Source organism: Gossypium hirsutum, chromosome A06, assembly GCF_007990345.1.
Source record: "Gossypium hirsutum isolate 1008001.06 chromosome A06, Gossypium_hirsutum_v2.1, whole genome shotgun sequence".
Lineage (NCBI taxonomy): Eukaryota > Viridiplantae > Streptophyta > Magnoliopsida > Malvales > Malvaceae > Gossypium > Gossypium hirsutum.
Genome location: NC_053429.1, coordinates 71537697 through 71551748, shown reverse-complemented (window position 1 = coordinate 71551748; position 14052 = coordinate 71537697). Strand labels below are relative to the sequence as shown.

Here is a 14052-nt window from a genome sequence, read left to right as displayed (position 1 = left end):
GAGTTGTGGCCTATGCGACGAGACAATTGAAGCCACACGAGAGAAATTATCCGACCCATGACCTCGAACTAGCTGCCATCGTGTTTGCTTTGAAAATATGGCGACATTATTTGTTTGGTGAGAAGTGCCATGTATTTTCGGATCACAAAAGTCTCAAGTATTTGATGACTCAAAGAGACTTAAATCTGCGACAAAGACGTTGGCTTGAGTTGTTGAAAGATTACGAGCTTGTCATTGATTACCATCCGGGAAAGGCTAATGTGGTTGCGGACGCCTTAAGCCGGAAATCGCTGTTTGCTTTACGAGCAATGAATGTGCACTTGTCTGTTCTACCCGACAATGTGTTAGTAGCTGAATTAAAAGCCAAACCATTATTGATCCATCAAATTCGTGAAGCCCAGAAAATTGATGATGAATTGGTTGCAAAACGGGCTGAGTGTGTTCTGAACAAGGAATCGGAGTTTCAAATGGATGATGATGATTGTTTGAGGTTCAGAAGTCGTTTGTGTGTTCCAAGGAATTCGGAACTTATTTCGATGATTTTGAATGAGGCTCATAGTGGCCGAATGTCTATCCACCCGGGTAGTACTAAAATGTACAACGATCTGAAACGTCAATTTTGGTGGCCGGGCATGAAACGAGACATTTCTGAATTTGTTTCAAGGTGTTTGATATGTCAACAAGTGAAAGCGGAACATCAAGTGCCTTCAGGATTACTTCAGCCGACCATGATACCCGAGTGGAAATGGGATCGAGTCACAATGGACTTTGTGTCCGGACTGCCATTGTCAGCAAGTAAGAAGGATACGATTTGGGTTGTTGTTGATAGACTGACTAAGTTGGCTCACTTTATTCCCGTGCGTACGGATTTTTCATTGGATAGACTAGCTGAATTGTACGTTTCTCAGATTGTGAGATTACACGGGGTACCTATTTCTATCGTGTCGGATAGAGATCCGAGATTCACCTCACGATTTTGGAAGAAATTGCAAGAAGCTTTGGGTACCAAGCTGCATTTTAGCACCACTTTTCATCCCCAAACCGATGGTCAATCCGAGCGGATAATTCAGATACTTGAGGATATGTTGAGATGTTGCATCCTCGAGTTTAGTGGTTCATGGGAACGGTATTTACCCTTGATCGAATTCGCTTACAACAATAGTTTCCAATCAAGTATTAAGATGGCACCTTACGAGGCTTTGTACGGTCGTAAATGCCGTACACCATTGTTTTGGACCGAGCTCGGTGAAAGTAAAATTTTCGGAGTTGATTTGATTAAAGATGCCGAACAGAAAGTAAAGGTAATCCGTGAAAGTCTGAAGGTAGCCACAGATCGTCAAAAATCGTATGCGGATCTGAAACGGAAGGACATTGAATATCAGGTGGGAGATAAAGTGTTCCTTAAAGTTTCGCCTTGGAAAAAGGTACTTAGGTTTGGCCGTAAAGGCAAGTTGAGCCCGAGATTCATTGGGCCGTACGAAATCTCTGAACGAGTGGGGCCGGTTGCATATAGATTGATTTTGCCCCCTGAACTTGAAAGGATACACGATGTCTTTCATGTTTCGATGCTTCGACGCTATAGATCTGATCCTTCGCACATAATTAGTCCGTCGGAGGTTGAAATTCGAGCCGATATGAGTTATGAAGAAGAGCCGATGTGTATCCTAGCTCGTGAAGTGAAGGAGTTGCGGAACAAAAGGGTTCCGTTAGTAAAGGTGTTATGGCTCAAACACGGGATCGAGGAAGCTACTTGGGAAACCGAGAGTTCGATGAAAGAACGATACCCAAACCTATTTACCGGTAAGCTTTTCGGGGACGAAAATTTCTTAAGTGGGGGAGAGTTGTGACACCCCAAAATTTACCCTAGTCGGGAAGTGGTTTCGGGACCGCTAAACCGCGTCATAAAAATAATTAGCTGTCATATTTGATGCTTATTATATGTATATATGCATGTGTGAAAATTCCATGTTTGAATTTTTTTTAATTGAAGGTGAATTTTAGTAAATAGGACCTATGTGAGAAAATCTGGAAATGTGATTGGTTAAATTACAAGGACCTATTAAAGCATGTGGTGAGAATAATGGCTTTGCATGTCAAATACCCCTTCTTTTATACATAGTGGCCGGCCATGATGGAGCATATATTAGAATAGGTGGTAAGTTTCCATGAAGTGGTCATTATTTTATGTAAAGGAAAGGAAATAATAAAAAGAAATACTAAGGATAATAAAAGAAGTAACAAAAAAAAAGGGGGTCACTACCTTGTTCTTCTTAGCCGTACAAGAAGAAGAAAAAGGAGGGGGGGAGCAAAGGCATTCGGCCTTTTGAATGAAGAGGAGGTTAGTAAATTTTGTTAATTTTTCTTTTGAAATAATAGTTGTTTGGGTTAATCATCACGTTTTTCTTACCTAGCCATACTAAAATTTCGAATTTAGAGTGTTGGATGGAGCTTTCGGTTATGGTATGTGTGAGAAGAACTTGATTTTTTCTTACCTTTAAGTTTTGATGGATAAAGAAACAAAAGGTTGTTGATGAAAGAAATTAATGTGTTAAGAGATTATATGAAACTTATTCATGTTTATATATGTTATATGCATTGAAAATGGTTGATGATTTTGGAGGTGATTAGCTTGAATCGGCCATGGTATATCCATAAACACGATCTATGCTTGTTATGTTACTCATGGTTAAAACGATTCGGCTATGACTCTTGTAAAAAAAAAAGTAAAAATAGGCATGTGAATTTAAAAGATGGTATGAACAAATGTGGAGTTTTGCTAGTTTAAGAGTATTCGGCCAAGTGTTCATGTGGTGGAAATTAAGTGTTAAATGGAATGAAAATGATGTTATATGGGGGTATGTATATTCGGCCACATGAGTGAATACATAGATGATGTTAAATTTGATTATGTATAATGGGCCATATAGAGTACACATGGTGATATTAACCTTAATTCTTTATAATTGATCAAGTGGATGATGTTGGTTTATATGGTCGAATTTGAATTATGAATATGTACCTTGAAATAGAATGTTGCCGTATGCTTCTTTTGATATGAAACTATTAATGTTACGGGATATAAATAACTAGCAAGGTAATTAAACTAGTTGATTTATTTATTTAAGCTCAAGAACCTAAAGGAGAGGCGTCCAACAAGGGGAAATCGAAGGTCATCGAGTAGCCGACTCGGAATTATTTTACCCAACATAAAGTAAGTCATTAAGCATATACTTGGTATTAATTCAAATGGTCATAACATCTATGTAATGATGCCGAATGGAATGAATAAATATATATATACATGTATGTATGTGATGATGAAATTGTTGAATGAAAAGAAAAGAGGTGAGATGTGTTGAGTTGTTGATCTCGGCACTAAATGTGCGGGTATAACCATTTATGACCATGAGATTGGCGCTAAGTGTGCGGGTTTAAATTGTACAGCACTAAGTGTGCGAGTTGGACTATGTAGCACTAAGTGTGCGAATTGACTATGTAGCACTAAGTGTGCGAATTGACTATGTAGCACTAAGTGTGCGAATTGACTATGTAGCACTAAGTGTGCGAGTTTGATTATGTAGCACTAAGTGTGCGAGTTGACTATATAGCACTGAGTGTGCGGACTTAATATACATCCTTGAATCATTATGGACACTATGTGTGCGACACTATTGAGTCGATCATGGACAGCGGATCGGGTAAGTGTCTTGAGTTCATGGCTAATAGGTGCTATGTCTATACTTGGTGTTGAGCTTGGTAAGTTTGAACCTATGTGACAAATATACTTGAAGTCACGTACATAAAATTTATCGTAGAATGGGTGAAAGGCCGTTTAGTTGTATGTTTGTAACGAAAATAAAATGATTTATGAAAATGCCTCGAATATCCTATTGATGAGTATGTGGATTGTGAATGCATAAATTGGTATGAAATTGAACCGATAGGTTGGAGGAACTATGGTATGGTTCGGAATGGATGGAGTAATTAGCCTCGTTCCATTCTGTTTTCTCTTGTGATAATGTTATTGATGGATGGTAGTGCATAGCTTATGACTTACTGAGTTATAAACTCACTCGGTGTTTCCTTGTCACCTATTCTAGGTTTCTTGGACACATCTCTTTTTGCGTGGTCGGGCCGTCATCGAAGTCATCACACCGGATAGCAAGTTTTGGCACTTTCTTCTTAGTCGGCTTAGGAGAATATTTCGGCATGTATAGGCTATTATGTTGTGTTTGAACTTTAGTATGTAAACTTTAAGCCATGCGAAAATGGCATGAATGTTCGATTGAGTTGGATCAAGGAGTAGGCATGAAATGGACCTAGTTACTTTCGTAACAGATGCTGGCAGCAGCAGTGACATGAGATTGAAAAATCAAAAAAAAATAGTAGGAGTGGAATTAATTGATGAATAAATTATGTATTCGAAGCTCGATGAGTCTATTTTCATATAGAAGCAACGAAAAGATCATATGGACAGTATGTTAAGAGATATTCAGGTTCTCGTGAGACAGGGCCAGAACGGTTTCTGAATTCCCTTCTCCGACCTTGGAAATTCATTATAAATTAACCAGAGATAATTAGGAGTCATGCTATATATGTATAGATTCCTCTCTGAGTCTAGTTTCTATAGAAACAAACGGCATCAGCATTGAAGTTCTGTACAGGGAGATATCCAGGTCGTAACGCGCAAAGGTCAGTGTAGTCGACCCCAGTAACTTGGGAGAATTTGACTAATAAACTGTACTAATTGGCCCAACCAAAAATTCTAGAAAAAAACATGTAGATGGGAATATGAGTCTAGTTTCAGGGAAAAATCACGAAACTGATTTTCGAGTTGTGAAACTCAAGATATGATTTTTAAAGCGACAAGTACGCAGATTAGGCAGTGTCTGGAAAATATCTTTATAAGGGGTTATAGTCTGTTAACACCTCGTGTTCGACCCCGGTGTCGGTCTCGGGTTCGGGGTGTTACATAAGTGTTATTATTTTATTATTTATTTATTTCTAATTTTGGATAATTTTTAAGTATTTTAAGTTATTTAAGAGTTTTATGTCAACAAAAAAGTTTAATTTAAGATTACTTGTTGCTTAGATTAACTAGAGTTTCAGTATACTTGAGAGTTTTATTTAGATGTAATTAGATAACCTATATCTTTCTCTTCATTGTACGCAATTCGGTTAATCCATTCTTTATTCACTTTGAGATAATAAAATTCTCTTTGACTTTTTTTAGAAGAGTTTTAATAATTTTTTCAGATTGTGGGGATCATCTTCAAGCTTTTTCTTGCCAAGTTATCTTTCTTAGCAGGAAAATTAGAGTCATTTGAAGGGGGTTGCGGATTCTTTTTGTTTCCAAGGCTCCTTAGGACTTCTACATGTCACGTTCTGTTCTTATTTAATTTTTCTAATCTTTAATTTATTTAATTATTCTTTTTTTCTATCTTAATTATTTATTTTAATTGTTATTTTTTAATTATTAGATCTGACTTGGATTTGTTTGAGTTTTAGGTTGTGTCAAAATTCAAGTTCCTTTCTAATCATCTAGAGCTCTAAGTTAAATTCGTGACTTGAATAAACTTATGATCCTATCTCGCACCTCATCCCTATCAGTTTATTTTCTTCAAATTTTTTGAGATTTTTTTTTTGCAACAAAGAACTGATATTCATTAAATAAAGGCCAAAGTTTGAGGTGGCAGATAACAAAAATCAGTAAAAAATGAAAAGACAAAGAAATAAAACCAACTGTCCAAAAAGCGAAACGAAAAAACAGCAATAGAAAAACAAGCAATCCAAAGCAACAGAGAAGCACATAGAATAAGCAAAACTATGTCGTCCTCCCCAAAAACTAAAAACCCCAAGGAATATCAGCCACATTGTCCTCCCTAAAAACCGAAACAAACCTTAAACGAGAAAGGGAGAAAACTTTGGAAACCTTCCATGGAGATTCAATAGAACCTTCTCCATCCTCCAAAAAAAAAAGACCTCTTCACTTCGTTGGATCCAAGCCTTCCAATCCGCAGCCAGAACCATCCTTACCGATTTCGGCGGATCATGAACCCAAATACAAGGGGAGATGCAACGCCGATCTTCCATAACTAGAGCATGAGCCGCCCAATTAACTGCTCGGTACAAAAAGGTAAGAAACATTCTCAAACTGTCTTTCCATAACATGAATCCTGTTGATAATTGGTCCCAGTATAGATCTATCCTCTCCGTCTGAATTGAGTTTTTTGATTATGGTTAGAGAATCCCCTTCCAACAAAACACTTTTGAAACCTATTTCAGTCGCAAAAACCATTGCCCTTTTGCATGCCCGAGCTTCAGCAATGAAGGCATCTACTACGTCATCCAAAGGGTAAGTGTACGCCCCCAATCAATGACCGTCACTATTTTTTGCTAATACAGCAGTTTTAGGAGGAAGCCAAAGATGATGTATTATAGTATTAGAAGAGACAGTCAATTTCATTTGACACATAGAAATCTCTTGAATATATCCTCGAATAAAGCCAATTAGATCCTGCATATGAAATTTTTTCCCTTCATGAACTAATTTGTTTCTTCTGTGCCATAAAGCCCGAATAGAAATAATTAGGACCTGTCTAGTATTGCTATCAGCCTCAAGAAAAGTATTAACAAATCTGTCTTTGCAACTTGAGGTATTCCCATTCGTAATGAGCCTGATATTGAGGAAGGCCTAAAGCTATTGAAGAATGCCACAAGTCCACATAAGATGACCAGAATCCTCCGGAGCAATATTACAGAGGGGGCAGTCAACCTGGACAAACGACTGATGTTGAACAAGATTGGTATAATGAGGCACATAGTTGTTAAATAGGTGCCGCAAATGTATTTTGATTTTAGCTGGAATATGTAGATCCCAAAGCAATTGATAGAACTCTTTGTATTTAGTAGTAGTGATAGAGTTGAAATCATTAAACTATAACTGCTCTATAATCAAAACATGATATCCGCTCTTGACAGAGTAATCTCCAATAGCCTCATGCTTCCAGACCAACGTATCATGCGTTCTGTGACAAGCCAGCGGAATAGAGAGATTATGGTTCATTTGGTCATCATCAAGAAAATTGGACAAAACCTCATTTCTCTAGGTATGAGACATAGGGTCAATTAATTGATTGACAGTAGTCCAATAAGTATTAATGTTTTGAACTGCTAGCCGGTTATTTCCATGCCCAGGAAACCAAGGATCGTTCCAGATATTCACGCTACTCCTATTACCAATACGCCAAACAAGCCCATCAACAATTAGCTCTCGAGCACTGCATAAGCTTCTCCAGGTAAACGAAGGGTAAGACCCAACTTTCGCTGAGAATATGTCTCCCATCGAAAGATAACGCAAGCCCTATCCATCCATTCTTTTCCTAAACTGGTATACAAAATGAGCAAAAGCCCACCTCTTCTTTCTTCCTACCATCATAGGCAATCCTAAATAGTTTTCTGGATTAGAAGCAACTCGAACACCTAGTCTGCTCGTCACCATCTCTCTAACATTAGAATCCATATTAGTACCAAAATAGATAAGTGATTTATCAAAATTCACCATTTGGCCCGAAGCTTGTTCATATTTAGCAATAACACTTCTCACTGTATTAGCTCCCTCTTCCGGCGCATCCCTAAATAGAATACAATCATCTGCAAAAATAGATGATTGACCGAGAATTTTCCTCTTCCAATAGGCACAACTCGCATAAGGTCATTCTGCTTGACTTCATGAAGTAGCGTTGAAAAGCCCTCCGCACAAATTAGAAAGAGATAAGGGCTAAGATGATCCCCTTGCCTCAAACCCCTTGACGGCTCAAACCACACACTCATTTCCCCATTAAAACCTACTATATACGAGACAAAACACACACATCTCATAACAAGAACGATCCAATAGGTATGAAAACCCATACGACTCATTATTCCAGCCAAAAAGTCTCATTTGACACGATCATACGCTTTACTCATATCGAGTTTGAGCGCAAAATTCCCTTTAAGTCCTCTTTTTTTCATTTTGAGAGAATGTAAAATCTCATAAGCTATTAAGACATTATCCAAAATGTGTCTTCCCAGAATAAAAGCTTCTTGAGATTCATTGACACACACTCCCACTAAGTCACTCATGCGATTCACCAGCACTTTTGCAATGATTTTATAAATCACATTACAAAGACTTATAGGTCTGAATTGGGTGAGGTTTTTTAGCTTTTCATTTTTAGAGAGAAAAACAATATGGGTTTTATTGATTTCCCCTATTTCGATCTCACCTTTCAAAGTTGATAAACAATATTTTAAGACTTCAGGACCAACAATATGCCAATACCTTTGGTAAAAAATTGCTGGAAAACCATCAACACCTGGAGCCTTTAATGAGGACATAGGTTTGACAGCACATATGATCTCCTCCTCTGTAAACGGTTTAAACAATTTTTCATTCATGTTGTTAGTAACTCGCTTCTCCACTAGTCTCAATAAATGATCATCATCACCTGTATCAGTAGCCGCAAATAACCTCTCAAAACAATTTGATGCAAGTTGAAGCATTTCTTTATTCATTGAAAGCCAACTCCCATCCTCCCTTTCCAAACCCAAAATCTTATTACGATGGTATCGCTGAACCGCAACTTTGTGAAAATAGCTAGTATTTCGATCCCCATTTCGTAACCAATTTGCACGGGCTCTTTATTCCCAAAATAATTCCTCCTTATCAATCTCCAAATTCAAGCTAACTTGAACTTCAGTTAATTCAGCTAAAACCTCATCAGAAGGATCCCTACCATAAAGATCTTGCATTCATTCTTCAAGATCCTTGCGGTCTACGCTTCGTTCTCTTTTTCTTTTACGACTCCAATGACGAAGATGCTGCCTAAATATCATAAGTTTGACTGGGACACATCCAGTAATCTCCCCTAACTCAATTTCAACTGATCCTTAAAATCAGGATCTAAGCACCATTGAGACTCAAACCGAAAACCTTAGGACTGGAAACTTGAACATCAGCGCCTCGTCTGCCAGTATCCAAAATAATAGGATAATGATCCGAAAATGAATGACTAAGATGCTCCAGATGATAACATGGAAAAAGAGATATCCATTCCGCGGATGCTACTCCTCTATCAAGACGTTCCCGAATATTAGTTGACAAGAAACGACCACGCTCCCATTGAACCACCTACCAACAAACCCTAAGTCATTAAGTCCACACCCATCCAGTACATCACAAAAAACAGACATTTGAAGTTCTAATCGAAGCCGTCCGCCCTTTTTTTTCAAAAGAATTCATTATCTCATTGAAATCACCAATCACCAACCAAAGGAGCATTTGATCATGACCGAGCTACTGCATTAACTCCCAAGACTTATTTCTTTGCCTTTCATCGGGATTTCCATAAAACCCCGTTAAGCGTCAGAATACCCCACAATCATTATCATGACCCTCCACTTCAATGTGGTATGAAGAATAACTCTTAAACCAAATCAAAGAATTCCCTTTCCAACCAAGTGACAGACCACCTTTCGAACCAACAACGCCAATATCAATACCATTATCAAAACCACATTTCAGTCGCACCAATTTTTTTTTTTGGAACTTAATTTTGTCTCCATAAGAAACAAAACTCGGGGATTAATGGCTCTCAACTTATTCTTGAGCCTACTAACTGTCTGTGGTCTCCCCAAACCACGAACGTTCTAGCTTAGAATTTTATTGTGTTCGGTTGCTTTGCCCAGCAGAGCTAGCCGTTAAAACAAGTTAGTCTCCTACCAAATTATTCCCCGATTCGTTAATAGGTGCCCCCACTAATCGTTGTCTTTTCTTTTCTTCCAAAGAAACTAGTAGATCATTCTCCTCAGACAATACCAAATCCATGGGCCCACTATCATTTTCAATCCCATTAAAATCTTTGCCGCCTAAATTACGCCAATTACGATCCCCCATCAAAGAGATCTTTTGGCTAGATTCCAAATTATTAAGATTGAGATTACGTGATAAAATTGCCATTTCCCCTGGAGTATCTCCCAGAATCGTGTTTTTCTCCTAAATTTTGGCTCGTGAAATTTCTTTCCATAATTAACTGATTGCACTCTGAACCTTCCGGATCCTTGAGCCACCTACTTCATGGAATTCTGACGACGCTGCTCCGCCCTTAACGAAATATCCCAACCAAAAACTATTTTAGACGGATCAATACGAGTACAAAATGGACAAAAACTCTCACCATGGCCCAATTACCACAAATAAAATAGAATAAAATCAATTTCTCATATTGAAATCGAGCATATACAATTCTTTCTTTTCCAATTTGAATTTTTTTCCTCCTTTTTAATGGTAGGGACATGTCTAATCTGACACGAACGCGCATGAATTTAGCAATCCCCATAGTCGGAATTGTTGTGTCATACTCCAGAAACTGTCCCCAAAAAAATTCAAACTGCTTCACCATTAATTTCGTCATCAACCCTGGCGGCAGGTCGTGAACTTGGACCCAAAACTCTGATGAAAATAGCGGGACTACGAACGAATCTTCCCCTTGCTTAAGTTCATGTAAAACAATCAGATGCTTGTTGAAAAACCATGGTGTACCAGCAAGTACCCGTTGCACGTCCACTTCATGAAAAAATTGAAACAGGATCCTTTTATCCCTCAAATCTGATATGCAGATCCCACCAATGGGATGCCAGAGATCAGCCATAGTATTGCGCAAAGACGGGAAATGAACAACACTATCTGTTAAACATCGACCAACCAGACAAAATTGATAGCTCCGATCCACTACCGATTCCTCTTCGTAAAATGCCTCCTCCTTCTCGTCAAGTAAATTCAAGTTTGCCAAACCCTCTTCTATTACTCTGAAAACTAGGATCCCAGTCTTCAAAATGAAAAACAGATGAACGAAAAATTTTAATAGAACAAGAACAAAACAGAAAACCTCGTGTCAACTAGACAGACAAAAACTCGTGTCAAAATTTTTTGAGATTTTTGTTGTGTGTTTTTCGGTGACATCTCCCATCCATATTGGTGGTCAGGGCAGGTGAGAGATGTTATAGTTATTATTATTAATTAAAAACACTTTGATACTATTTGTTAATGGTACATGAAGGCCATTGAACCACAACGAGGCAAAGATGAGAGGAATAACAAAGTAGATGATAGGTTTATGATGGGAAAAAGAGAAGGTAAAATATATATTTTAAAATTGTTTATAAATTTTTAATATTTTAAGAATTTTTAATTTTTTTTATAAAGTTGAATATTTTTACTTTTTTTTAAGGTTTTTTTAAAGAGTTATTGTTAAGAAATATTTTAAAAGTATCAAAATGATATTTTTTGTTATAGTTCAGAGGAAAAAATTAGTTATTAACCCTTAAAATTAATGTACCACATCATCCCCTCATCGAAAATTGATGGATCAATTACTAAAATGAAATAACTCTATAACATTAGTGACTATTATGTAACTTTTGAATATTGGATGACTGAAACATAATTTTAAACAAAGTTTAAGGATTGTTGGTGTATTTTTCCATTGAATTTATTTTTTATTTTTACTCTTTAGTTTTTATTTTTTGGTAGAGAATATGACAAAAAATCCCCTTATGTTGTAAATTAAATGGATGTCATAACCCCCTTTAAGCATATTAAAGTAATGAGATAAAACTCTTTACTTAATTTATAATCAAGAGATTATTAAATAGAGTAATTAAGAAACTTTAATTCATTAAATGTAATACCTTTATTAATTGAATGTAAATGAACTTATAAATAGTACATTGTAAGTGAAAATAAAATAATGAAATTCTCTCGTATTTTCATCCTCTTTTATTTATTGTTTTATTAATTTTTTATAACACGTTATCAATACGAGCTTCTACAAGTTCATAGTGAAGTTCACGTCATTTCGACTTTATATAATTTGCCCGTATAACTCCCGTTAAAATATATACGGTATACGTATTTTCATAATTCTTTTATTTTATTTTCTAGATGAAATATTTGCTTTGGGTAACATTTGCACATTTAATTTTACAACTAAAATCTAATAATGATAATTATATATACATATTTTTTTTATTTAAAGAAATTTCAATTAATTTAATTTGTGTTAAGTTATTATTATGACTATTCCTTTTTATGCCAATATTTGACATATATATTATTATTTAGCAAATTTGGTATATATAATTGAATTATTTTATGATTGAGAATACTTATTAATTTACTAATTTTTTTATTTTGATTCAAGTGATTATAATGTCAAATCTTGCCAAACTTAAATTTGCGGCCTTAGACATCTCAGGCAAGAACTATTTGTCATGGGTGTTAGATGCTGAAATTCACCTAGATGCTAAAGGTCTAGGAAATACTATATTAGCAGATAAAGAAGCATTTAATAAAGACAAGGTAAAAGCAATGATTTTCATCCGTCATCATCTGCATGAAGGATTAAAAGTGGAATATCTCACTGTGAAAGACCCTATTGAGTTGTGGAAAAATTTGAAAGAACGATTTGACTATCAGAAAACTGTGATACTCCCTAAAGCTCGTTATGATTGGATGCACTTACGGTTGCAAGATTTTAAGACTGTAAGTGAATACAATTCAGAACTTTTCAAAATTAGTTCTCAACTAAAATTATGTAGAGAAAATATAACTGATGAGGACTTGTTAGAGAAAACATTTTCAACCTTTCACGCTACTAATGTGCTCCTGTAGCAGCAATACCGTGAAAAAGGTTTTAAAAGGTATTTTGAATTGATTTCATGCCTTTTGGTGGCTGAACAAAATAAAGAGCTATTGATGAAAAATCATGGAATTCGTCCCACTGGTTTTGCACCATTCCCTGAAGTGAATGTAGCAGTACACAATAATTATGAAAATAGAATATATAGAAGTCGCGGCAGTGGTCGTGGACGTAGTGGGGGACGTGGTCGAGGATGTATTAGTAATCGTTATCATGGTGGTCATAACAATGATACTTCTAACCACCAGAAAAAGAATAACAATGAAAGACAAGAAAGAAGTGGTCAAAATAATCCTTCAAAGATTGTTGAGAATATATGCTACCGATGTGGTATGAAGGGCCATTGGTCACGTACCTATCGTACGTCTGAGCATTTAGTGAAACTTTATCAATGATCCATTAAAAGGAAGGGAAAGCATATGGAGACAAATTTTATATCCCAAAATGATGAAATAGAGGCAAAAGATGAAGATATTCACTATAATAATAAAACTGATCATGCCTACGAGGATGATAAATTTAATGACCTTAATAATATAACTCACCTAGATGTGGCAGATTTCTTTGAGTCATTAGAAAATTTGATGTTATTTTGACATTTTTTTAAGTATATTTTGTTTTCTTGCATAAAAAAATAATTTATATATTTAATAAATATTTGTAATGTTTCTCATATTATATTTTGCTTGTTTTTATGAAGAATATGAATATTCAACAAAATTTTGATAGACCCAAAATCAATGAAGACATGTGTCTTGCAGATAGTGCTAGAACACATACGATACTCAAAGATAAAAAATATTTTTCTCATTTGACAATGAGTAATGCCCATGTTAATACAATATCGGGTAGTTCAAAACTTATTGAAGGCTCTGGAAGAGCTATATATTATTACCTAATGGTACAAAATTTATCATTGATGATGCTTTATATTCCACCAAGTCTCAAAGAAATTTATTGAGTTTTAAAGATATTCGTCTTAATGGATATCATATTGAGACTATGAATGAGAAAAATCTTTAATATCTATATATTACAAATGTTGAATGTGGAAAGAAATATATTTTGGAAAGGCTACCTGCTTTTTCATCAGGTTTATATTATGCACATATTAGTGCAATTGAATCATATGTTACTACAAACCAGAAGTTTGTAGAACTACATACTTTTACTATTTGGCATGACCGATTAGACCATCCCGGATCTATTATGATGCGAAAAATCATCGAGAATTCAATTGGACACCCATTAAAGAACCAAAAGATTCTTGAATTTAAGGATTTATCTTGTGTCACTTGTTCTCAAGGAA

General features: G+C 35.9%; 1 long non-coding RNA gene across 1 annotated transcript; it reads left to right on the top strand.

Annotated features, from left to right (window-relative positions):
* The first annotated feature begins 5853 nt into the window (after nt 1-5853).
* On the top strand, nt 5854-6940 carry LOC121230245 (uncharacterized). Its single transcript, XR_005928197.1, has 2 exons — nt 5854-6136; nt 6657-6940. It is a non-coding gene; the product is annotated as an uncharacterized lncRNA (long non-coding RNA).
* Nucleotides 6941-14052: the final 7112 nt, after the last annotated feature.